Source organism: Choloepus didactylus, chromosome 2, assembly GCF_015220235.1.
Source record: "Choloepus didactylus isolate mChoDid1 chromosome 2, mChoDid1.pri, whole genome shotgun sequence".
In the NCBI taxonomy this organism is placed as follows: domain Eukaryota; kingdom Metazoa; phylum Chordata; class Mammalia; order Pilosa; family Megalonychidae; genus Choloepus; species Choloepus didactylus.
Window position 1 is genome coordinate 211,022,579 of NC_051308.1, and position 27,400 is coordinate 211,049,978.

The 27,400-nt window shown below is 45.1% G+C and overlaps 1 long non-coding RNA gene across 1 annotated transcript in view; it reads left to right on the top strand.

Annotated features, from left to right (window-relative positions):
• Nucleotides 1-27,013, top strand: part of LOC119519845 — a 40,598-nt gene extending 13,585 nt beyond the window's left edge. Inside the window, exon 3 of the long non-coding RNA XR_005214094.1 lies at nt 26,921-27,013. This is a non-coding gene — a long non-coding RNA (uncharacterized LOC119519845). The remainder of the gene's footprint in view (nt 1-26,920) is intronic.
• The last annotated feature ends 387 nt before the right edge of the window (nt 27,014-27,400 follow it).

Genomic DNA, 27,400 nt, shown 5'->3' on the forward strand with positions numbered 1-27,400 from the left:
CAGTGCTTTTGTGGGGGACGATAGAGCCGTCCTTCTCAGCTTCACCACAGAGGAGGGCCCTCAGGACCTCTCATCTCTATAGCACTTCTTCATTCTCCTCTTTTTCTATGGCCTGACTTCTGTTCACATCTGTTTGTACAAGGTCCATCGTGGTCCTTTCACAATGGTGGGAACATCAGCCTCTGAGTCTCCTGACCTCTTAGCTCCACTCCCCAGAGCTAACTACCACAGGTTCTGTGTCCTCATCCCAAAGTCTCAGGGAGAGGTAATCTGATTGACCCCGCTTGGGTCAGGGGTCCATCTGTGGCCAATCATAAGGGCCAACTCTGACACTTCAGGAGGCCCCTTCTGTGGTTGTGGATGTGGCCAGTGCTTGAGAACAGGGCTTTGGGAAGGGAATCAATTTTCATCCTTACTTGAGTAGACCAAAATATGGGTCTTCGGACTCCAAATCCTGGGCTCTGAAAAATGGAATAAGAGAGAGGCAAGACGTAGGCTCTAAAAGTTGGCACATGAGAGAGGCAAGCTTCTGGATCCAACCATGTTCAGTGTCAGTGCACCCAATAGCTTTTCCTAGGTCTTTGAAACCTTATGGACCCTCTCAAGAGCCACCACTTTATTCTCACTGCGGGAGAATTCTTAAAGTAATGTCCTTCGTCTCCCCAAGATATTTATTGGCAGACGGAGCTTAACTATTTTTTTTTTTTTTAACCCAGCATAGAGTTGTACAACAGTTTCTCTGCCTGAGTCTTATCAGAGGCTGCCGTCATTAGCCTCATATCTTTTGCTTGCCCTGCAGATGCTGGAATGATTGCTGTAGAGGACAGAGCCCTGGGCCACAAGCCTGGAAATCCCCAGGCTTTACCACTAGCTCCTGGTGTGACTTTGACAAGCCCAATTGTCGCTGAGCCTCAGTTTTCCTGTCTGTACAGTGATGGGCCAAATGGTACCATCTCTGGGATGTCTGGTGTCTCTGATGATGGGAAGGCAGTATGGTGGGGTCAAGAGTGTCTGCTATAAATCCAGACAGCCCTGGGCTGGAATCTCAGCATCCCACTTATTAGCTCTGTGATCTTGGGAAAGTTGCTTGACCTTTCTGAGTTGTGATTTTCTCCTCTGTAAAATGAGGATATTAGTGGTATCTATGTCAAAGAATTTTTTTACAAGGATTAACTGAGATGGTGCATGGAAAACATTTTAATGGTAGCTGGTGCATAACAAATGCTTAACAAATGTGGCTACCAAAAAAAACCCACAAAACACAAAAAGCAAAACTCCGCTATTGTTTTAAAAGCTATTTTCCTGGGGGTCTCTTCTACAGGTTTGGTATTGTATTTTAACAATGATGGCCTTTGGAGGGTGACATGGGGAGGGGTGGGAGGAGTGGGATAGGGAAGGAGGTTGCCAATGTAGAAACCCAACATTCTCTTCTAACTCAGGTGGGCCTGGGGTGATGCATGGAGTTGGGACTTGGGCAAAGGTAGAGCTAGTGAGGGAGCAACTGGGGTCAGGCTGAGTGGGCACTGGGAGCCTGGCCTTGGCCTGGTTGACCCAAAGCCCTGGGTCCAAAGTGTGGCCAGCTTGATAGGATCCTGGCCCTTGAGGTACTGGGAGGCCAAAGAGTTGGGTGCAGGAAAGCAGGTGATGGGGGTTCCTGGGACTCCCATGGGGGCTGCTGGTCCTGGAAACTCTGTCTGCATGTGGCTGCTCTGTGGTGCATGGGCAAGACAGCCTCCCTTGGGCCTGAGGCAGGTGGGAAGGAGTTAAGCAGGGGCCAGGCCCAGGCCACCAGGGCATAATCACAGTGCCAGAGTCAGGAAACCCTGGGGCTCTAGGCCAGGCAGCAGTCAGGACTGTGAGGATTGATTGCTGGACCAGCTGTGATGGGCACGGCAGGGAGTCTTCTGGACCCCTCCAGGTCCCAGTGCTTGTTCCTGGAACTCTGAGCAGCAGTGGAGCCCGGCGGTCGTGGCTAAATCACTGGACCTGGGGCTGGGGACGGTGCTTCATTCTGACTCCCAGAGGAGGTTGAGGCTTCCCCAAATGCCCACCAGCCAGGATTGCCATAGGGACTGAAGGTTTGAGGGGGATGGTGTAGACATGGGGGACCCAGTGGGCTGTGCTATGAGCAGGGGGAGAAGAGATGAAGAGGAGACAGACAGTTACAGAATAACTGCAAATGATGATTCTATCGAAGACACAGGCCATGTGGTGGGGTGTCATAGCTCACACTGAGCATTTAAATGTTACATCTTCTCAATGTCCAGGGCAAATGGCACCAGGGGAAGATACAGTCTGGCCACTCCAAGACTATAGGATGGTCTCAGTACCAACACTAACTTAATCCATTGAATGTTTACCAATTAAGCACTTTTTGTGGTGTGTCATACCACTGAATCCTGACATTGAGCTTGTGACATTGGGATTATTATCCCCCTTTTTTGTGTGTGTTTGAGGAGTTAGGCTCAGAGAGGTAAAGCTACTTACCCAAGACCACACAGCTAGTAACTGGTGGAGCCAGGATTTGAATCCAGGTCTGGCTGGCTCCAAAGCACAGTCTTGACTGCTCTCTCTGTGCAGCCCCATGAGTCCCATCTGGGCTGACTCATTCTTGCTCACAGTACCCCAACTAGGCCACTTGCCTTTCCATTCCCTGATCAGCTGCAGGGCTTTTCCAGCCCAGGGCCTTGATGCGGTCGCAGTTGATTCGTCTGGGGGAGGGGGTGGCGGCCGGTAGCTAAATCCTAGGCTCCCAGGCTTGCTCTGAGGGTACCGGCGGCGGGGGCTCTTTCCCGGAGGCGAAGGCGAGGCGGGGGATTTGGCCAGGTCCCCGGCGGGGGGGGCGTGCAAGGTGTGGAGGGCGGCGAGAAGGAACAGGCAGGACACGGTTCTTTTTGGGTCTTAGAAGAAAACTAAGAGAGAGAGAGCTTTATTAGGCGAGAGCACAAGCTTATATTGGGCGATTAGAGGGCGGGGTAGCTGTAGAGGTCGAAGGCTTGGATTGGTTCAGAGAGGACGCAGAGGTTGATAGACAAGGGGCGGGAGTTGTTTTGGTAACTGCGCATGCGCACTGACGGTGGGGGAGTTGCTCTGGCAATGGGGAGTGTCAGGGGCAAGATAAGGGGGTGGGGAAAAGGCGGTTCCCTCTGGCAAGCCTCCCCTAACGGTGGTATTTTGGGTGAGGAAATGGGGCCTGCCTCCGGCTCCACTTTCCCAGGCCTGGGGGGCTGTGGAGGGCGCTGTCGCCCGTGCCCACCACCCTCCCCAGGGGCGGATCCGGTCCCCTGGCCCAGGCCCGCCAAGTTGAAGCACGTAATCAGTGTCCCGCACCTTGACCATTCTATTCCTTCCTACTGCAAACTTGATTTCTTCTCATCTTGTAGGTTCCCATTTAAATGCCACTTCCTTGAAGAAGTCTTTGCTGACCCTTAATCTGAATCGGGTTCCCTGACTTTTCAGAACATCCTCTATTTTCCCTTGGAGCTGTTACAGATATTTATTGGTAGTAATTTATATCAAGTTAGTCTCCCCCACCAGATATGAAGTCCAGGAGGGCAGAGCCAGAGGTGTTTTATTCACAGCTGTGTCCCCAAGGCCCAGGACAGGAGATACCACGCATATTTGCTTACTTATCCCTGGCATCTAGCTCCACCCTTGCTGGCTCTGGGGGCTGTTCGTGACCTTAGCGTCTTGGCTTCTTGCCCGCACTTGGGCTCTGGAGGTAGCTCTCATGCTGACAGGTGGACTGGGCATTGCATCCCCAGGCCTTTGTGTCTGCTGGAGGAGGGTAGGGACAGGCCCCTGAATTGTTTGGACAGCTGGCATTTCCACTGCACTCCCTCAGTGGAGGCCTGGGGCTTGACCCACCTTTAGGCTGTTACTGGGCTCCTGGGGCTAGCTCAGACCCCCTAGGCAACTGGGGGATAAATATGCCTTGGCTGGGTGTGAGAAATTGTGTGCTGACATTTTGCACCACCAAGGCCTCTGCTGGGCTCAGGCAGGAGATGCTAATGTTATTAAGTCAGTTTTCAAACTGGACAACATTCTTGACATTTCAGCTGAGATGCCAGAGCATTAAAAGCTTCTCCCCTCCTGTTGTGCATCTCCAAACAGTAACTCTGCAGCAATATGACTTGACTTAAAAGCCTGGGGCAGTTTGCTCATAATTCTAATAACCATCCAAAATTAGATCACTTCACATTCACCTTATTTCTTCCCTCATTCGTCTTCTAGTCAGGTCATTAGGAACTCTCTGATTATTTCCCCAACCTTGGTGTTCTATTATTTATATATTATACACATTTCTCTACAGAGTCCCTGGAAAATAGTGAAATGGCCACAGAGGATGGGCTTTCTCCCTGATAAGAGCTCAAGAAATGCTTTCTCCATCCACTGATCCATTTTCATCCATTGGGATTTTCCAACTTCCAACTAATGATATTGCCAAAAGTCTCCTCCTGGGAGTTCCAGTGAGCTTGGGACAGATCAGGGTGACAGGCCATAGGTTTGGGCAGCTAGGCAGAAAGGCTGGGGGTGGGTGAATGTTTGTTACTCAACTCCTAAGTGGGGCTTTTGGATGCTGTCTTGTTGATGGGATCATTTTGTGGCAAGAGACATTTTAATGTGATCAAACCAGCTTGGCTTGACAGACTGGACCCCCCCCCCTCAAAGATGACATTTATTTTTATTATTTGTATGCTGTTTTTCCTGAGCACAAAAGAAATGCCTGCTCACTGAAAAAAATTAAAAGCTTAACAAAAACATATGTGATGGTTAATTTCCTGTGTCAACTTGCCTAGGTTATGGTGTCCAGTTGTTTGGTCCAGCAAGCACTGGCCTGGTTGCTCCTGTGAGGGTATTTCATGGATTTAAATCAATAGTCATTTGACTGCATCTATGCTGATTACATCTACAATCAACAAAGGAGATTGCCCTGAGAAATGAGACAAGTCTCATCCAATCAGCTGAAGGCCTTAAAGGGAGAACTGACTATTTCAGCAGGCAGAAAGAATTTTTTATCTCTAGGTCAGCCAGCTTCTCAAGGGAAATTCATGAGAAACCTTCATTGGAGTTCCCAACTTGTGGCCTACCCTATGGAATTTGGATTTGTCAATTTTCATGGTCATGTGAACCAGTTCCTATAATAAATCTCTTAATATTTACATACATATCCTGTCAGTTCTATTCCTCTGGAGAAACCTGGCTAATACAATATATACTATAGAAAGTGAACATTATAAATGTTCCTTATAATTCTACCACTCCTAGGGATAACAGTATTGTTTGGGTTATAGCCTAGATTTTGTTCTATGTATAGTCAAATATATATAAGAATAAATATTTAAACGCAGTTCTTTTGTTATAAAATAATGTGTGCTACAGACATCCTGGATCCATGCTCCATTCCTGACCCTTCAACTTCTCGGAACTCATGGAGGCTGGGGTGGGGATTAGGAACAGGACAAGGATGCCCATCACCCCCTCGGCTGGTAATAAACAGGGGAGTCCCCTGGAATCCCCACTCTCGACTCTTCCTAGTCTGCTTCTGCAGCTCAGCAAAAGGAAAAGCGAGAGAGCAAGGTGACTCTGAGGTTTAGCATAGCTCTGGAATTTCAGGAGTTCCAACTTTTTTTTTCTTTGAGATTTAGTTCTCCAAATAATGAACCAAACAGCTTTGTTTCCAATGAACTTCAAAGTTGCATTTCCTTCCTAATATGTAAGGTTAAGATAAATGATATTTGGTCTTGGCTGCGAGGACCAGATTTTTCACCGCTAAGTTTTAGTCCATGCATAGAGGTGTTAATTTAATACATCGAACGGCAGAACGGATGAGATCACTGCTCAGAGTATTTTCTTGCAGGAGCAAAGAGTATTAACAACAACAAGAAGAAAGACAAATGATGTGCACATTAGTAAGTTTATGAAGTACAGTACCTAACGATTGTGATGGTGGATCCTCTTCCAATAACTCTTTGCTCAAATGAGAGACAATCAATTGCTAATATTTCACAAAATCAGACCACAATCACATAGTTACGAATAGCAGAAAGACGTCATCTCTGCTTCTGACACCAGTTTGGAGAATCACTTACTCTCTATGAGCCCTGGTTTCCTTATCTGTAAAATGGGAGCATAACTGCGGCTCTGCCACCTTCTCAGGGATCTTATGCAAGTCAAATGAATTAATAGATCTCAAGGGATGTAGAACAGATATTTGTCTTTTGGGGTTGCCTGACATCCACATACTCCTCCTATTTGGGGGTAGGTGGGAGGGAAAGCCCTGCCTCCCATACAGAAGGGGAAGGGGGTCAGGTGCCCTTGGGCTGGTGGTCCAGCTGCAGCCAATCAGCTGCTCATGCTTAGTACAGTGATTCTGGGGTGAGTGATGCACAGAGGTAGGGACAGATGAGAATTCATCCTGGTGGCCGTGGGACCAGCAGGTGGAAGTGGCGGCTCTGCGAGTGGCTGCAGTGGTGTCCTATCCAGCTTCCTCCTGGCCTCTCTGTTCTCTACCTGTTTTCCAGCCTGGTTCTCCCCAGGCTGCTGTGAGCTACCTGGCAGCCTTCCTTTGCTGCTGAAGTCATCTACAGTTGGCTTCAGTTGTTTGAAATGAAGAGCCCTGAACCTCAGCATCCTTTGAAAGCTGTGCCCTGTGAGAGATGTTTATGCGTGGGAGGTAGCACAGTGGCTTCTCTCCTGGAGCATTTACAAACACAGATACCCGGGCCCCACCCCTGAGATCCCGAAACAGCCAATCATGGGGAAGTTAGGTTTAGCTGGTTCTCTAAGCCAGAAGGGACTCAGGAGTTACAGTGTCTTGGTCCTTCCTTATAATCTGTTGCGGGCACAAAAGCAATGCTTTCTTTTAGAAAATGTGCCCGGATGTGTCCCTTATCTCTCCCAATTACTTGTACCAGCATTTCTCCCAGCTAGCGAACCTAATCTATGGAAACAGCTTTATGCACAGGAATATATTCATTACAGCATTTTATATAATTAAAAAAAAAAATTGGAGACAGGCCTGATTGCCCAACAGGAGGCTAATGGTTAAGTGAGCCAAGGCTTGGCTATTTGAAGGAATATTATGCAACTGCTAAAAATGGTATTTGAGCAGAGGTTTCTAGTAATGTTAGGAAATGTTTATGTTAGAAGTTAAATCCAAATAACCAAAAAGTTAAGAAAACCTACCAAAATATTTATAGTGCAGTGCAGATGTTTTATAGAACACAGCTTCCTCCTCTTTTCCTTCTTCCTCTTCATGACTCTCAATTCATTCAAACTGGTTTGTGTGTCTAGAGAATGTCCATCAAACTAATTATGGAGGAATATTGATAGATAGGACAGTGGCATTTTTAAGGCCAACTATGAGGCCTGTTATAATCATGGGCTAATTATTTCCTCCCGGGCCTTATGCTTCCCAAGGGGTAGCTGCCACTGATGAGTATGCAGGTAGAAGTGTAGTTTGCTGTGAAGGTTGAAAGGTTGGGTGTTTTCATTTCCTGGATGCTAAAACAAATGCCCTACAGTGGATTGGCTTAACAACAGGAATTCATTGGCTCATGGTTTCCGAGGCTAGAAGGCTTGTTTCCTCCTAGGGTCATTATCTTCTGGCTGGCCAGCAGTCTTTGGGGTTCCTTGGTGTTTTGGTTTGCTAAAATGGCGGGAATGCAATATATGTGAAATGGACTGGCTTTTAACAATGGGGATTTATTAGCTTACAAATTTACAGTTCAAAGGCTGTGAAAATGTCCCAGTTAAGGCATCAACAGGACGATACCTTCTCTGAAGACAGGCCACTGCATCCGGGACACCTCTGTCACATGGGAAGGCACGTGGTGGGTGTCTGCTGGTCCTTCTCTTCTGGGTTTCATTGCATTCAGTTTCTGGCTTTAGTGGCTTCCTCTCTGTTTTCTGTGGATCTTCTCTTAGCTTCTCCGGGGCTGTTTGCTAAACTTTTCTAGACTTTTTCTGCCTTTTATTCTCTTAAAAAGGACTCTAGTAAGAGGATTAAGACCCACCCTGGGGCAGACCTCAACTGAAATAATCTAATCAAAAGATCCCAACTACAGTAGGTCTATACCCATAGGAATGGATGAAAAGAACATGATCTTTTCTGGTGTACACATAGCTTCCAAACTGCTACACTTGTCTTTTCCTTTCTCTTCTGGGTTCTGTTGATTTCCAGCTTCTGGCTATTCTTTGTGACTTCTCTCTTGGTCTGACTTTCAATCTGCTTATAAAGAACTCCTGAAATCCAGATTAAAGTCCAATCTGATTCAGTTGGGCCACAACTTAATTGAATTATGCTCATCAAAGGGTTCTATTTACAAGGGGTTACACCCACCAGAATGCAGACCAAGACCAAGGGTATGTCCAAACTGGGTACACAATTCAATCCACATCACCAGCCTTGCCCTGAGCACGGAAAGCAATTGAGGTATATGACATGATCCAATTACTTTGTGGTTTCCATATGCGACTTTTTACTTAAATGAAACAAATGTTTGAACTAAACTCTATTTTTTTTTTTCATGCTTATAAATAATATAGCTCAATTGGAAGAATTGAGAGCAGGGACATGAATGGACATTTGCTCACTGGTGTTTATGGCGGCAGTATTCACGATTTTTGATGGATGGAGGTGGCCTAAGGGTACATTGACTGATAAACGGAATGGTGAACTATGGTGTATACATACAATAGAATATTGAGCAGCTGCAAGAAGGAATGAAGTTGTGAGACATACAACTAAGTGAGTGGACCTTGAGGACAGTATGTTGAGTGAAATAAGCAAGAATCGAAAAGACAAATATTACACCTCTGTAGTATGGAATACCATAATTTGCAAACTCTAAGAGCATAGGTTTCCAGGGGAAGGCTTATAGTAAAGTTTCCTAGATTGTAAGCTCTTACAGCAGTCACATCCAATCATGAATTGTAATGGTTATTTCTAAATTATGAGATGCTGAGCTGTTTGCGTATAACTTAGTCAGTCCCTGTGACTTCAAGTATCTGTGTGACTTGACACCTGAGACTCAGAGCCAGAGTTTGGCAGCTATGAATGTCAGCATTACCCCACAGCAAATGTTAAAGTCTGAAAAAGAGATCAGACATCAATAAGAGATATGAACAAAATGGACTTGGTTGGGACTAAGGTAAATCAGACTAAAGGGTAAAGGATGATATTGACTTGTGTTTTAAAACTTCAACTTCTATGTGAGAGCAAAGGAAAGATATTTATTTTGGGCGAAATCTGAATTTTCTGTAGTACACTATATAATTTAACTTATATGGTCAGTTTATTCAAACACTGTAATGACATGGAACCTTGACTGGGGGTGAGATCTGGTTGGTTTGGACAGTTTAGCGTGATGCCCTGATATATCTCAGAGCAATTTGGGGAGAATAAAAAGTATTTGCAAAGCCCCCTTGAGGGATTGGGGGAAAATGTGGTAATATTAAACTTCCCCACCTGGGGAATTCCTGATATTCTTGCAAGCATTGGGGACCACCAGTTTAGTAGGCTCAGCCCTTGATCTTGGGGCTTGTCCTTTGGAAGCTTGTTACTGCAAAAGAAAGGCTAAGTCTATTTATGATTGGGCCTAAGAGTCTCCCCCAGAGAACCTATTTTGGTGCTCAGATGTGGCCTCTCTCTCTAAGCCAACTCTGCAGGTAAACTTACTGCTTTCCCCCCTTCGTGGGACATGACTCCCAGGAGTGTAAATCTCTCTGGCAATGTGGGACATGACTCCTGGGGATGAGCCTGGACCTGGCATCATAGGATTGAGAAAGCCTTCTTGACCAAGAGGGGGAAGAGAAATGAAACAAAATGAAGTTTCAGTGACTGAGAGATTTCAAATGGAGTCGAGAGGTCATTCTGGAGGTTATTCTTATGCATTATACAGATAACCCTTTTTAGTTTTTCGTGTATTAGAGTAGCTAGAAGGAAATACCTGAACTGTTGAACTGCAACCCAGTAGCGCTGATTCTTAAAGACGATCGTATAACTATATAGCATTTACATGTGACTGTGTAATTGTGGAAACCTTGTGGCTCACATTCCCTTTATCCAGTGTATGACAGATGAGTAGAAAAATGGGGACAGAAAGTAAATGAATAATAAGGGGGGAGGAGGGGTATGAGACGTTTTGGGTGTTTTTTTTTTTTTTTACTTTTATCATTATTTTTATTCTTGCTTTTATTTTTTGGAGTAATGAAAATGTTCAAAAATTGATTGTGGTGATAATGCACAACAATCAATGCAAACAATTGATACTGTGAAGAATTGATTGTACACTGTGGATGATTGTATAGTATGTGAATTTATTTAAATAAAATTGCATTAAAAATAATATAGATCACGATAATAATAAATAGATTCTAGGTACAACATATGTCTTCAATAAACAATTACATGTTTCCAGTCTCAACTTTTTCTAAAAATTGCCACAAATAGGCAAAAAACATTTGCTTATTTGTTCATTCATTCATTCATTCATTCATTTATCAAATGTTTATTGAGAACCTGCTATGTGCCAGGAGCTGGGAACAACTTTCATTAACTTGCATTATTTCCTAAGGTCAGAAACTTGTGGTATTTGCTCAGGCTCGGCCTCAGTTTTTTGAGGCTTTTGACCTTTGGTCTTTGCTCAGGTGTTCCAGCTTTTTTTTGGTTCTTTGGATGGGTTTTATCTTCCCTTTTGCTGGGGCTTAGCTGAGGGGGGCAATTCGGTTAGGTTAAGTAATCCTCTCAGAAGCCCCAGGCAGACATTCTTACCCCATTTACCTTCAGCTTTTGTGGATGTGGGGCCGGCAGGAGATCTGACAGCGAACCCTTCCCTTGCAGGTGTGAAAATTAGACAGTTTCTAAAGAACAGGAGGCCTGTTTTTTTCCACTTCAGTCTATCCCAGTCCAGCCCATTAAACAGGGATGCATAGCATTTTATCCTGAGCTCAGACCTATGCTGTGGACTATCGTAGATATATAAGAGCTCTAAGCATTTTAGGGAGGCAAGATAAACATACAAGCAGCAAGGTTCTATGAAACTCTCAAAGGACAATGCTTGGCACCCCCCCCCCCCAACAGGCTGCTCCCACTCTTGGTTGCTGGTCATTCAATTATTCTTTAATTTTTTCAACAAACCTGCTTGGTGGTGGTGGTGGGGCACTGTACAAGCCCTGGTGGCCCAGGAATGTGGAAGACAGAGTTGGAAGCTCACAGTCTTGCAAGGGAGATAAGATGTGCATAATTAACTGTGTGATAAAATGGAGAAAATTGTATTCTCCAGAATTTCTGCTGATTTTACTTCCTCAGTAGCTCTCAAATTCTTTTCCTCCCCTTCCCTACTGCACTTGCTTATATCTCTTGCATGACCACATACACTTCCTAACTCACCTTCCTGCCTCCTCTAGCCCCACATTCCCATCAGATGGATTTTGTCTAAAATCCCAACTAAGATATATACTTTCTGGCTTCAAATTCTACAACTTCCACATAAGGCCATCCATGAGATGGCCTCCACCTCCTCCTTCTAGCCAGATCGCTTTCCAAAACCTGCTTCACAGTCTAGGCTGGAACCTTCAATATGATGTTCTCTCCTTGGTATTTGTTCCACATACCCCTGTGTCTTTGTACTTCTTGTTCCCTCTGCCAAGAATACTCCCCCATTTGTCCTTCTAAAACACTCCTGTTTATTCTTCAAGACTTGACTCATTTACCAAATCATCTGGCAAACTTACCCTGCCTCCTCTATTTCTTTCATTCATTCATTCATTCAGCAACTCTTGAAGGAGGGTCCACTATGTGCCAGGCAAGGTGGTCTATGAAGGTGAGTAAAACCAGTATGGTACCCATTTCATGGAGCTTCAAGCCGAGTGGGAGAAAACGATTCTCATTTAACAAATATACAAATAATTGAAGGATTATAAATTAAGCTAAGCAGTATGGAGAAGAATACAGAGTACTCTCAGAGGGTATGAGCAGGGCTCCACTCCCAGAATGCTGTGAGGTGCAGGTTATCAATCCCTGCTGTGTGCCAGCCTCAGGGGATGGTCTGACCGGAGGTACAATGGGAACCATCTGTGTTTTAGGTCAGTACAGTTGTCTCTGGTTGTGACAATGCAGTCTTGTGCTGGATACTTCTGGGAGGTTCTGTCCAGCTCACCATGGTCTCCCTGAACTGCCCTCCTCATCCTTGGGTGCAAACCTCTATGCTCTCCCCATTTGGCCATGGCTGAATGCATCAGAATGAATACCTGAGCCAAATTTGGGCAATCAGATTGTTTGTCCTCATATTTTGGGACCCAAAGATTCTAGTATACGCTGGGTGGTCTTTAGAGTTGACCAGATGGGAACTTGGGAGCAAAGGGTAGCCATTTCTTTCTGCCTCGTGAGCTGAGAGGCAGATGTGCTGGGAACAGAAATGAGAGATGGACCAAGTTCTTTTCTTAAAGCCTAGTGCCATTCCTGACCTTGAATTGCAGGAAAGTGTCCTGTATCCTTTTAATGAATTCCCCTTTGCTGGTTAAGCTCAGCTTATGCTGGTTTTTATTTCTTGCAACTTAAGAATTCTAGCTGTACAGATCCCAAACAGCCAATCATCAATGCAAGCAAGCTGAAGAAAAATCAGTCACTTCAGCAAAGATTTGGATGGAGTTACTCAAGGCATGTCAATCAATGGCTAGAAGTCAGGTGGACAAGACTGACAGCTGCTTGGCTGACCTTGAAACATTTCATGTAGTTTTGGCATTGTGTGCACCCCAAATCTAATCCAAACTGGAATTGCCCAGATCACCATAAATAAGATCTTTAGTTATTGGTCTCTCCAGTCCAAATGATTGGCTGGTACCTGTGTATACCTGTCCTGTGTTTACCTGCAGCATTTTGGGGTCAGGAGTCAACCCAGCAGAGTGTATGGGCTTGCTGTAATCTCTGCAGAGATATCGATGTTGAGTAGATGCATTGTTTGCCAGGTCAAATTTTGTCTTTTTCTGTTTTTTTCTTTGTTAAAAATCAAGTTCCTCCCCTCCGCCCCCCCCCCCCGCTCCTCCCTATGTCACAGAGATGATGTTTTTGTCTGATTGGATTTTAATAGACCTTTATGATTAAAATTAGCTGCCTTTGACTTCTGGGCTTTGGTTTCATCTTGGGTTAATTTTAGAGAATTGGTGGCAAAATAAGTGTCCTCAGATCACACTTTCTTCCACAATCTTAGAAATATTAATGAAAAAAGAGGCCCTATTTAAGTGGCCTCGTTATTTCTCCAATTTTGACTTGCACAGACTTGCTTTTGTCCATACAAACCGTAACACGAAGGTCGCAAAGATCCCTTGACTTATTTCAATGTGGTAATAGACTGTTGATGCAAACATGGGGTTAATCCAAATATTTCATAGTTTGGAGATTTTCGACTAATAAGAGGAATCAAGTGCTGTATTTGGGGAAAGATTAAGGTCACTGGCCCTCATTTGAGTTGATTGGTCTCTTGAAATAAGATGTTAATTGTGAAATTGATAGAAAGATTTCCATTTGCTTTTGCCCCCACTAGTTTATGTTTATAATTAAAATAATAAAAATGGAAAATGTCCAGTTTAATCAACATAATCTCCCATCTATTCCCAAGCAGCATAACTGAAGTGAGATGCATCTGTGCATGGAAGCCACAGAGTCCTTTTACTGTGCTTCTGCTGGCTGGAGGGAAGGGGAAAAATAAATCACTTAGAGTCTAGATATATTGACATCTCTTCAGAAACAAGAGAAGACAAACTTCAATGTTAGAATAAAAAGGGGAAAATATGAAGTGGGCTGGAAGGAAATGAAGAGAAGCATGTGTTAGGCAATGGTTTCTTAGACTTTACACCATAAGCACAAGCAACAAACAAAAAAATAGATAAATGGGACTTCATCAAAATTAAAAACATTTGTTCTTCAAAAGACTTTATCACAGAAATACAACAACAACCTACACAATGGGAGAAAATATTTGGAAACCATATATCTGATAAAAAATATTTAAAGAAATCCTTCAACTTAACAACGAAAAGACAAATAACCCAATTTAAAAATGAGCAAAAGACTTGAACAGACATTTCTCCATAGAAGATACACAAATGGTCAGAAAGCACATGAAAAGATGCTTAACATTATTAGCCATTATGGAAATGCAAATCAAAGCCACAATGAGATACCATTGCATACCCTTAGAATGACTGCTATTAAAAACATGGAAAATAACAAGTGTTGGATAGGATGTGGAGAAATAGACACACTCATTCACTGCTGATGGGAATGTAAAATGGTGCAGCTCCTGTGGAAGATATTTTGGCAGTTCCTCAGGTAGCTAACTATAGAACTACCATATGACTTGGCAATCCTACTACAGGATATATACCCAAAAGAACTGAAAGAAGGGACTCAAACAGATATTTGCACACCGATGTTCATACCAGCATTATTCACAATTGCCAAAAGATAGAAGCAACCCAAGTGTACATCAACTGAAGAATGGATAAACAAAATGTGATATATAGATAGAATGGAACATTATTCAGCCATAAAAAGGAATGAAGTCCTGATTGGTACAACAACATGGATGAAACTTGACGATATATATGTTGAATGAAATAAGCCAGATACAAAAGGACAAATATTGTATGATCTCACTGATTTGAAACAATTAGAATAAGCAAACTCATACAGTCAGAATTTAGGGCTAGGGAATGGGAAGTTAAGGCTTCAAATGTACAGGTTCCTATTTGGAGTGATGGAAATGTTTAGGGAATGGATGGTGGTGATCATAGCACAACATTGTGAACGCAATGAACAGCACTGAAATATATATCTGAATGTGATTAAAAGGGGAAATGTTAGATTTTATGTGTGGTAAAAAAATAAATTTTTAAAAACCCATGGAACTACACTACACAGTGAACCCTAAGTTAAACCATGGACTTTAGTTAATAGTGAAATTATAGAAATGTGCTGTCATCAATAGTAACAAATGTTCCACACCAATGCAAGGTGTTGGTGGTGGGGTGGTATATGGGAATCCTGTATTTTATGCATGATTTTTCTATAAATCCACAACTTCTCTAATAAAAAAACGTGAGGTGAGGCCACTTTTCTATTAACAGAAGATTGTTGTGGTTGTTGTTTGCAATTAAGGTTATTACTTGATTCATTCAGGCAAGTGGTAATTACTGAGAGCCTATTCTGTGCTGGGCACTGTTGAAGGCACTGGGGATAAAAGAAATGAGTATGAGAGTTGGGGCCCAGCTCTCTCAGGCTTCCATTATGGTCGGGGGGGGGGGGTTTAAGCAGGGGAGTGGTGAGAGCTGATGGTTGATCACTCTGGTTGCCACGTGGAGAATGCACTGGATGGCGCATGAGTAGAAGGGAGCAGACTGGTTAGGAGACCATTGCAGCAGTCCAGGTAAGTGATGAGAGTGGCTGAGCCCTGGGGGTGACAATGGTAAAAGCAAGAAGTGGTGAATTTAGCATAGACGTTCGAGGTTGAGTGGAAAGGACTTGCTGATAGATTAGGATAGATTAGATGTGGGGGGTGAAGAAGAGGGAAGAATTGAGGATGACTTTTCTTTCTTTCCAACTGAATTGGTGGTACTGTGGGGTCATATCACAGGTGGGGAGACTGGTTCTGTTTTGGATATGTTGACTGTGAGATGCATCCAAGTTGATTGACCGGTTGCTAGTTATCTGGCTTCCAGAAGGGGCTGTGGAGCTCAGTCCTCTACAAAGCCTGTTCCCCAGTGACCAAGGGTGGCAGGGTCATTTATTGGTGGAGAGCACTAGAAAACGATTTGCATGACAATTTAGAATAGGAAAACAATCTTGGCCAGCTGGCACATTGAACTACATTTGGATAAAGGAATTCATTAGGGATGAATGAAATGTTCCAAGTCCAAAACCAGAAAGGAGGTGGGGAGGGAGATGGGGTTTTGCAGCAGTACCTTGTATTATAAATGATAGGGGTTGTGGGGTGGGGTGGTGTTTAGGGAGGGGTAAACTTCATATAAGTCAAATGTGAAGAGGATGGTAAAACACATGTGTGAAGGGGTATGGGATGTTTTGGGTGTTCTTTTTTATTTTTATTCTTATTTTTATTTTTTTTGGAGTTACCAAAATGTTCAAAAATTGATTGTGGTGATGAATGCAAACTGTATGATGTTACCGTGAACCACTGATTGTACGCTTTGGAAGAGTATCTATATGTGAATATATCTTAATGAAATTGCATTTAAAAACCAAACAAAACACATGTGTGTCCATGGGCTGCATCCATAGTGGGAAGAGCCCTGACTTGGAAGTCAGGCAGATTTGGGTTCTAATCCAGACACCATCAATTTTAAGCTCTATGTCATTGGGCCATTTACTGAACCTCTCTGCACACATAGTTTGGAAGACTTTTGTCTCCCCCAAACACTGAAATCATTAAATAAAAATTAATTTATTTCCCTGTCTTTGGTTGAGCAAAGATACATCAAACTGCAGCTTGAAATGTCAGGTCCACTTGGAAGAGTGTGACCACATGAATTGAAATAACTACAGCCCAAAGCAAAGGCATTTTTCTTCAGGCATGCTTCTTATTTTGCACGAATCAGTCATTTCAGCCGTGATTTTTGAAGCCTTGAGACAAGCTTCTGTATCCTTGAGGCTGCCTTCTCAGACGCCAGGTTAGGGGCCAGGGTGCCACTTGCCAAGAGTCTCCCAGTTGATGAACTCAGGAGTGCCCAGTGACTTGGACTACTTCTGTGATTGAGGCAGGATTAAAGGAGATGGGCATGCACTCCTAATAGTTAAAGAACTTCACATTTTAGGAAGAGATGTGCAATGCTTTCCATATACACATTTTAGGAACACCTTTAGCACTCCTAGAACACCTTTGCTAAAGATGTTCATCAGTTTAATATCCCATTAGGGATGGGAAGAAACTATCCATTATGGAGGCTGTCTTGGATTATATCTGTGTGACGCTACAGCATTTCAATTTACTTCCAAATCTAGCTGCTTGGTCTATATGATGCCAAATACCTAATATTTTTCACCACTGGATTTTCCAGCTTGATGGCTAGTGCCTGGACATAGTCTGCGAAGAATGAGCCGTGTTTGCTAATATACTTATGTATATCTATAGACTGGCACATCTCAAACTTTTAATGTGCATATGAACCACCTGGCATCTTATTAAAATGCAGACTCTGATTTAACAGGTCTGGGTGGGGCCTGAGATTTTGCATTTCTAAACTTTCAAGAGATGCCTGCTCCTGTTGGTCTGAGGATCACAGAAGCAAAAATGTAGAACCTTAGTCTGCTAGTGGAACACAAGTTGCCCATAGGAAAAATAAAGAGGGAGGGGGTTTTAGGGAAAAATAAATTCAGGGAAAATTGCATACTCTATCCCCTCTTGCAGTATTTTATTCATATCTTAAAGGCTCTGGGAAGTCTTGTAGTTAAAGAAACTGTTTATTTTTTAGCTCAGGGTTTGTCAAACTCATTTTATCATGAAACCTTTTCCCCAAGGAAAACCTATTAAAATTCAGTAGAACTAGTGTTCCTTGTACTGCATTTTGGAAAACAATTTGAGGCATCAGAGATGCAGACTGTCCTACAATCACGTTGGTTGTAAACAGTCCAGCCATCTACTAAGACGGTCACAGGAAAGTGAGACAGTGTGTGATGATTGAGTCATAACCTGAGGTTGACAACAAGGATGAATCCTGACATTATGCTCATCAGGACAGATATTACATGATGTCATATGAGAGATCTAGAATTAGCAAATTCACAAAGTAAATTTGAGGCTGGTTACCACGGAGTGAAGGAGTGGGGAGTAGGGAGTTTTTGCTTGGTGGGTATGGAATGATTGTAAATCAAGATTAAACAAAAACCTGAGGTTGAGTCTTGGTCTCCACTTCCAGCTGTATGATGGTGGGTCAGTCATTCGACTTCTCTAAGCCTCTGTTTCTTTACAAAAATGGGGGGGAGGGGGATAATAACAGACCCCCTTGAATAGAATCAGGATGATAAAAGCTAGTATTATAGTTGCCTGGGTTAGCAAGACAGATGAAGTGGAGCTTCTTGGCTAGACTGAAAAGCACTCAGGCCAGCGGAAACTCGGGAGAACAGCAGTAAGTGAAGAGTGAGCAGGAAGGGCTTCTTGAGACGGTGTGATGCAAAACCCTCACTTTATAGTTGGGTGCACAGTGGGGAGAATTCATCGGAGGTCAGCAGGAGAGACCAGTCCGGCAGCCAGGGTTTTGGCCTGAGTCCCCTGTGTCCTCCTTTCCCCCTCACCAGGGCATCCAGTCACTCGTGTCCCCTCTCGGGCTTCCTCCTAAGGAGCCAACTTTCCAAGTACTTAGCATTTTTGGATGGTAGCACACTTTTCATGTGCGAAGTCAGGATTTATTATTATTACTCTGTTGGCACTGTGAGTTTGAAGCCGGGGCAGAGAGGGGGAAAGGGAATAAAGATGTAACCTCCTGGCACATTTCCCACTGAGGAGTGAAGGCGAGGAGACCCCACTGCAGCTGGGTCAGAGTCCTCGGGTTTACAAGGGTCCCGGTGAAAGCGGTTTTGACCCCCAGGAGGCAGTGCCCATGGCTCTGTGGGCCATGGCGCTGCCAGAGAGGAACCATTGAGCCTGGGTCAGTTTTGTAGAGATGAGGGAACCAAGCACAGAGATGCCCTCCCACCCCAGCCCCCGGTTCCCCAGGGTACATTCCCATGGCTGGGTATGAGAGCATGAAGCTGCCCTGCCCCAGCTGCAGCTGCCGACTCCATGGCCGCAGCGTTCTCAGGCGTGATGCTTGCTCCCTCTGTGTTTACAAGAAGTAAACAAATGCTCCATGCCTGGTTCCTGAAGGCCTGTTCTGCCTGTTTTCTACCTTGAGCCTCATAACATCTCAGGAAGGTGCCCCTCATATCAGCTCTCCTATCTGAGGGTGAAGAATAGGCTCAGCGAATGGGATGACAAGCTCCAAGTTCCTACAGGTGCCGAGGCTGGTACTCGATGCCGGGTCCATGGGTACACCTGCCTCTTACACCCCATCCCCTTGTCTTCATACAAGCCATCTCAAACAATCCAAATGGGGACCATTTGGTCTGACAGCTGAGAGACGTCTGAGCTTCCTGAGAAAACATGGATTCCTTGCCCCTTTCCCTTCAGGTGGGGAGGCTGGGCAGAGAGCCCTGGGTGCGTGGCTGAGCTAGAAAGCTTACAAGTTTCTTTTACATTCATTTTCTCATTCCTTCCTTATAATCCCCCCCACGAATCAGCAGGCAGGGTTTATGATTCTACTTTTTACAGATGAAGCAATTCAGGCAGAAAGACGGCATGAACTGTCCGGGAGAACTCAGACTACCACTCAGGGCGGGGGATTGGTGCGGGTCACCACAGGAATTAGACTGGAGGCCACCTGCTGCTTGGCCCCCATGCCTGGGCCACTGCCGCATCCAGGAAAATCTGTGTACCCTAAAATGAGAAAAAGTGGGGGGCTTATGAATCATCTTGCTACAGTCCAGGACTCAGCCTGAATCACAGTCGGCCAGAATGCAAGAGTGTGCGGGTGCTCTGGGGGGGTGGGAAGGGAGGGCAAAAAGACCCCGGGCTCTGTGCCCAGTGCCTGCGATTTCCCAGGAGGGAAGCGGCTCCAGGCAAGAAGCCAGCAGTTTCCCTCACTGCTCCAGCAAATGGGTCCTGGAGGAGCCGTCCCACGCCCCCGCGGCTGATGGGTAGCATGGGGCCAGGAGAAAGGGCACGGCTGTGCCCCCCGAGGGCTCCTGCCGAATCCGGGAGGAAGCCCGAGTATTTATCTTCTTTCCCGTGCACAATTTTGACTTATTTTCCCAGTCCAGAGAAAGAGCTGCTGCGTAAACTAAGGCTCCGTTCTAGGGGGCCTGTTGGCTCCTTGGAGTCTGTAATTGGGGCATTGAAAGGATACCAAAAAAAAAAAAAAGCCCACAGAGGAGTGGATGATCTTTTATACTTAAAGATCCCCCCTCTATAAAAGCGACGTATTACAAACCTCTTTCTCCACTCGAACATTTCTTGCTAAGTGCATTCTGATGCCACATTGAAACGCAAAATAGCTGGAATCAAGCAGGCACCGAAGGCTATTTATATGCTAATCTCTATTTCCCAAGCTGAAGCAGGAACCTCAAGCTTGGTGCTCCTTCTAATGATGGCTCGGCTTTAACCTCTTTGGAAGAAAGAAAAGTATTTTCCTTAAGAAAACAACTCAGTTTCTTTAAGATGAAATGTAATTATCTATTATCAGATGTCCCTTAAAATGCAAGGCCTATTAAAGCTGCTAAAAATATTGAAGCCCTAATTTCACCATAATAGCATTTTAATTTCAGCAAATCACGGCTCTATTGTTACAGGACATTTTACGGTAGCAATGTGGTAAGAGGTCCATCTTAGCTTTTTTCTTAACATTTTCCTTTCTTTGAGAAGTACAATTAAATCATTGCAATCATCTAACCTTGCTTGACACAAAATTTTACTTATCAGTGCGAAAACAATGGTCATTAGCATTTAAAAGAATTTGTTTTAAAAGTAGCTAAAGTTTAATTGCTTTAAATATTCTTGTTGGAATGTGCAGCCGCTGTTGGCTCAACGTTCACATTAAAGATAGATGGTGTTTAATTGATCGCTGAATTTCATTGAAAAATATTTACTTTCTTTCTGGGCAAAGTACGAGAAAGAGACGTCTTATTGGACCCTCAAGGAGGAAGGGATTTGGGGGAAGTGACTGTTTGTGGGGAGTGGCTGTAAAAAAAAAAAAAAAAGGCACAGCTGTGTGCTCACCTCTGCACACATTGGATGCTTTCTTGGGAACTTTTCTTCTGCAAGTTTCCAAGACGAATCCTCTGGTCCTGTTTTTAATGGACAGACCGTTCTAGGAGGTGTCTGAGTCTCCGTTGCAAATTGCTGAACTTGTTTTCTTGTTTTTTAGGGACGCTGTGGGTAGAGAGGTCAGGACAGAGGGTGGGTTTGGTGCAGGAAAGGACCAGCCAGCCCCTGTCTAACGGGCTGTAGTGGGCCTTTCGAATAGGGGCGAGGGGAGCAGTGGGGTCTGGGGTGCGGTCACTCTCCAAGCTGTCCTCTGCCCATCCCTGTCTCTGGGAGCAAACTCTTTCACAAAGTCAAACCAATCTTCATGTCCCTCTTCTCTTGCTGAAGATGGCATTTTAGGCCCACCTGGTGGAGCTGAGGCACCACTGGCTCTCCCCGATTTGACTCTGACAGGTTGGAAGGACGGGATTGAACATGGGATGGGTGGGGGAAGGGGCTGGACAAGAGGGGCATCATCTCAAATAGGCAACTGACTGGTGTTGGCACACACACAGAAGAAAAGGCATAACTGGGGACCCCTGGTGATCAGGACTCTTTACTGAGTAGTTACTATGTGCCAGGTACTGCTAGGTTCTTCATACATATCATTTTTCTTTATCTTCACAATGTCCTGGCGATAGAGGCTATCATCTCCATTTTCCAAATGTGGAAACTGAGGCTCAGAGAGGTTAATTTGTCCAAACTTATGCAGCCAGCAGAGGCAGAACCCCGAATCAAACCGAGGCCTCTCTGGCAACAATATCCATGCTATACTCCCTCCCTGTAAGAGTTTCTGTCCACCCGCTAACTCGGCTCCCCAGCCTAGATCCAGTTCACACTTGTTGGAAATAAAGCGGTACCTGTAAGGGAATAAAGGCTTACTGGGTTCTGGAGGAGAAAAGAATTTATTTACAATCTTGCAAGATAGGGTGCACAGCTAGAAACTTGGTGGGCTGGCACACAGGAAAAAGAACATGGCAATCTTTAATATCCTACCCCTAATGCGCAGGTCCCTCCCTATTTCCCCGTTGGCTGGGTACTCCAGAGGTTACAGCCTATCAAGAGAACTAACTAGCCCGTCTTTGAGATTTTGAATTGTACAGCCTATCCGAGAGAGTTCATTCAGTTTAAATTTCCTGCTGGGAGTTCCCGCCTCTGATTATACCCCATATCCCTCTACATTCCAGTAACCCTAGTTATTTTTCCCATATAAGGAGCTGGTGCTGATTCTAGGCTTACATCATGGCTCTCTCTCTCTTCCCTTTACCACGGAGCCTGTTTAAACTGGTTCTGCCGCCATTTTCCCTATTCCATGCTGCCTTTATGTGAAAGCTAAACTTAACCCTTTCTTACAACACTGAAGGTTAGCTCCCCTGCCTCCTTTCTCCTTCCCTCCTGCCCCTTTGCCTTGGGACCCGCTGGACCTTTGTACACATGGAATTTGAAAGTCTCACTCTTTCTTCCCCTCTTTGGGTCTCAGTTTCCTATTTGTAAATGGGGAGCTTGGATGACCCAGTCTTCTAGAGCTTTTCTAGGCCCAAGTTCTAATGGACTCAATTCAGGTCCCCAAACACATCCTGAGTGTCTGCCCCTGACCAGGCCTGTGCAGGCCTTGGGTGTGCAGAGACAAATAACATGGGTCCTTGCCCTCTGGAACACTCTGTACAGCCAGCTCAGTGCAGCCGACTGTCTTCCAGCTCGTGTCCTACAGCTGGACCCTGGCGGTTGTGCCCAGCACAGGACTGCTGGGTCATTTTGGGAAGGAGTCAGGATCCCAGGGCAACCTGAGATTCTGCCTGTTTTTTTCCTTTGTTTGCTGGACACATCCCTGCTTCTTTTCAATATCCGGCTCAGGACTTACCTCTTCTGGGGAGACTTGCAGGCCCCTCCTCAAATCAGATTCCCTTGGCTTTTCTGGCATTTTTCTTCCAGCATCTCTTCTTGCAATGGAGTGTTAAGAATGCAGCCCAGGGTAAATTCCTGGCTCCCCTACTTGCCAGTGTTTCATCTGAGGCACACCCTTTAACCTCCCCCAGCTGTTTCCTCATTCATGCAGGGGGGTAACGTAAGTACCAAATAAGATTTGTATAAAGCTCCTAGAACAGTGCCTGACATGTATTAGCACTTAGTATGTATGCATTGCTTGTTATTAATGTAGTAAAGGTACTTATTTATAGGTGTGTGTTCCAGCTGAACCATGTGCTCCACCACTTTGGGACCACAAGATGGTCACCTTTATGTCTGCTGCAGAGCAGAAAGCACAGGCTGGTGGCCAACAGCAGGTGTTCCAATCCAGCTGTGTGACCTTGGGTAGGTTCCATGACCTCTCTGGTCTTCACTTTCTCCATTTGTGAATGGAGATATTTCTCAGTGCCCTCTTTGTGTGATTATTGGGAGGATTAAATGAGCAGTTAAAGCTGGTGCAGTTGTAAGAGCTCAATAGAGTTTATCTATTAGGTTAACAGACTCTCATTAATAACCAGACCAAGCATTGTGCTTTCACATTCTTATCTCATTTAACCCTCACAGTAGCTCTGGGAGGGGCCTCCATTAATATCTCCATTTCACCAAGATCTTAGAGCTGGCAACAGGCAGGTTCCTGACCTCACATACCACACCTACCCCTCACCCCTCCATGACATCTCATACCATGAAGTCAGGTGGATGAAGGAATGATTCTCATATAGGCCAAATATTCTTCCATAAAAGTTAGGTGGGGCTAGGACTTGTGACCTGTTAGGAATTCCAGCTAAATTGATTTCACAAGGGTGGGTCCTGAAAGGACGCCTCCAACGGGAAGCTGCACTTGGCTTTTTATACTCTTCAGGGGCTGTTATAAATTTGATTATATCTGCAATAGCAGATTTCAAGTTGAAGTCCCCTTTGTCCACTCTGGAATTCAGATTTATTTCTGAAAGACCAGTGCAATTTTCTTATCTTTGTTACAAATTACTACAGTCTGGGTTAATCTCACACAGCAATAAAGCTGTTTGCCCAGGAAGCTTCCTGCTTTGTCACAGCTGATGAATGGCTCCCTCTGGCCATAATAATTCAGTCCAGAACATTGGAGAAAAGTTGGCTCTTCTGTAGGAAATTCCACCAGCGTCCTTGGCTGGTCTGATTGTTTGGAGCAGAGACTGTCACCTGGGTCCTGGCATCGGAACTTCTGAAACCGTATGATTTGAGGCACTTCGTGATGAAATGGGGGCAGGCAACACCACCCTTCTACTTTGTAGATAAGTCCTGCCTGGACATTTCTGAGTGTGACCGTGGATCAGGTGACTATACTAGAAGCCAGCACAGGCTGAGGGTACAGACTGGGTGGCTTCAAGGGAGAAGGGAGTGAGTGGGCTGCTCCCAGAAGCAGAGAAGCAAGGGCTGTAAGAGAATGGGCAGAAGGCTTGTGCTTCTTCCATTCATTCAACAATTACCGTAGTTTTTTGTTCTCACATATACCATTGATTGGAAAATACACTATTGACTTAACAAGAACCTTTTTTTGAGGGGTGGGGGAATGGAACACAGCCACTTTCAATATGCACATTGATTTTATGACCCAATGTTGTGGTACTAGAAAGCATTTAGGGAGATTGAGATCTGAAGAATAGTAAGAGTTAGTTGTGTGTGTGTGTGTGTGTGTGTGTGTCTGTGTGTGTGTGTGTGATATTTCTGAGAGGTTGGGGAGGAAGAGCATTCAGTTAGAGAGAGTGGCTTGCCTGAAGCCTTTAAGACAAGAGGGCTTGTTCAAGGGCTTTTTTGTTGTGGAAGAAGGCCAGTGTGACTTTGGAGGGGGTGGGAGGTCCTGGTGAGTTGAAGTTGGGGGGCAGCAGGGGACATCTCTTGAAGGGCCTTGCAGGCTAGCTAATGAACTTAGAAGTTATTCTGAGGACAATGAGGGGTTATTGAAGGGTTTTAAGTAGGAGAAACATATTCTGTTTTTAGGGTACACGGAAGGCAAAGCATCGTCAACCCAGGAAGAAACTGAATCCTGCTGGTGCTGGGACAAAGGACTTACACAGCGTTCCCACCGAGGGACAAGCTTTGGCTTCTTGGGCATGAGGAAGTGCCTCAACAAGAGGGACTTAAGATTACAATTCTGGACTTTAAGGGATATTACACTTTTTAAAACCCTGTATGTCAGAATTAACCTGTTCCAAGTGCCCATCCCTCTAGGCTTCAACTGGGCTTCAACTGCTGAGTAGCACAAAGATCCTTGAGGTCTTATATGGTCCACTCAGATCTTCAGCCCACACCGGTCACTGTGGTTTAGCTTCCTGTCTAATTCTGCACGGTGTCTAGAAGGTGGGACACACCTCAGCCCTTATGCTACACTCAGCCATGGGCATCTTTTCATATGGATCCAAAGGCCACAGATCTTAGTGCTCAGTTACCTTCTCCCACTTCCCATGCACCTTCTCATCTCACCACATCTCCCCATCGTGGGTGCTGTGTGCTGACTGGTCCCTGCCCTACTAGGAAACTTCCAAGAACCCCATCGTTTCTCTTCCTCCCCTCCCTAATGGTCTGTCTGGCCACTTTTGTTCCTTATATTCTAAGCATTCTCCTCTATCCTTTCTCCTTCTGAGACAATCCTGCAAATAAAAGTAGAGTGGGTTGTCCTTTCCTGTAACAATTTCAGCTTTTGTTCCTTTAATATCAAAGCCCTTAAGGAAACACAAAGCCCTAGCCTCTCTCTCCCATATTCTCTTTAATTTTCAAAGATAATCTCAGACTTGACATTTAGCTGATAGAGTCCTTTACTGTGAAGTGGGCAGAGCAACAAGGCAGTGGCACTGTCAAATTCCATCCATCCGTCCATCCATCCATCCATCCATCCCCAGCTAGAAGCAGGAGTTAAGGGTTTGGAAGGATGGTGTTTCTGTGACAACTGCCTACTCCGCAGTCCTGTTTTCCCACTGTGCCCAGAGCCTTGTTTTCCTACTAGGCTCTGTCCACTGTCCACAATTTCCAGGACCAATAAAGTATAGCGATAAAAGCCTGGGCTCTGGAGTCAGATCCTAGGGTTCATATTCTGGTTCATCACTTACCAGCCATGTGAATTAGGGCATGCATACCTAAACTTTTGGTGCAGCACTTAGCTCATCTGTAAAATAAAGATAATAGTAGTGCCTATCTCATAAGCTTGTTGAAGGGACTAAATGAGTTAATACATGTGAAACTTCAGAGCAGCACCTGGTACTTAGAAGGTGCTCCATAAATGTTGGCTGTCCGGCGCCGCCCCGCTCGACCCCTGTTCCCCGGCCGGCGAGGGGAGAAACAAGGGATGAGAGAGAGAGAGATGCAGACCACGCAAACTGACCTGGCTGGAAGTCACGACTCGAGCCACACGGCGGTTGCGAGAGCAAGTCTTTTACTGAAGCTAGATAAGCATTCTCTGTTACAGGTTTCCACGCGGGGCAGAGTGCCTCGCGGGAGAGCAGCCTCGATGTGGCCGTCAGGTACGGCTCCTAGTGGGCTGTCTCCCCGAGGTTCGCTTGGGCAAACTCTTAAGTACTCTACTCATAACCAATGATCTAGCGCCGCGCATATGCACTCAATTGGCAGATAGGAATAGTGAGTGTGCACGTCATAAGCGGAAGCAGGATATGGGCGCCATCTTGGCTCATTCGATGGGCGGGGGGACTTTGGAGCAGGTTTACAGCGCATGCGCTATGCCCGTCCCGGGAGACGGCTCTCCACAGTTGGCTATCATAAGTGCCTTTGTGGACATCTGACTCAAGCTGGGCCAATCTAATTCTCTCTTCCTGAAATTTGCAATCCAGACTGGAGTGTGTCTGAGTCACTCAAAGCTGTTCACTTGGTCTGAGATGGTATAGGGTGGGCGTTCTTGGCCCTGAGCAAAGAGAAGCTAGTGTGCACAGCAGAGGGGAGGAAATGAACATCTGGAGAGTAGACTAGAGGCCTGGTGTATCTGAGGGAGGGGGTAAGGTGGGGGAGGGGGAAAGAGGTGCTTAAGTGGTTGGGTTTCTAGACTTCATCCTGCTCATAATGGCCAGGTCTTACCTTGAGTCCAGGTAAATCTCTGCTTGTTTGTTTTTTGCTAGTTACTTTGGAGTTGATTTCCAAATGGGAGTGAAGGAAACAAAGACAAAGACAAGCAGGTCACATCCCTGACCTCAAGAAATTTGCCATCTAGCAGGTGAGTACAGGAAATTTGATGTGAGTATATCTAACCAGAAAGTGAGTGTGGGGTGGGGTTATAAGAGAAGATGAAGCAAGTGATGTGGTGACACTGAGGAGGAAGTCATAATTAGGGCTGGGAATGGCAGAGGGCTAGATGGAGGAGGTGACAGTGGCATTAGGTCTTGGAGGATGGATTTTGTCAAAACTTTCCTTATGAACTTAGCCTTGTTTACTGCTTCTAGCCACAAAGCCCTGTTGGGTCTGTGGATGGATGAGACAGCTAGACCCTGAGAAAGACTTCCAAAGACTTCCAAGACTTCCAGTGTAAGGCATCCTAGCAGGGCACAGCAACTCCCCCTCCCTTAGCTCTGTCTCTTCCCCCATTTAATGGGTCAGGGCTC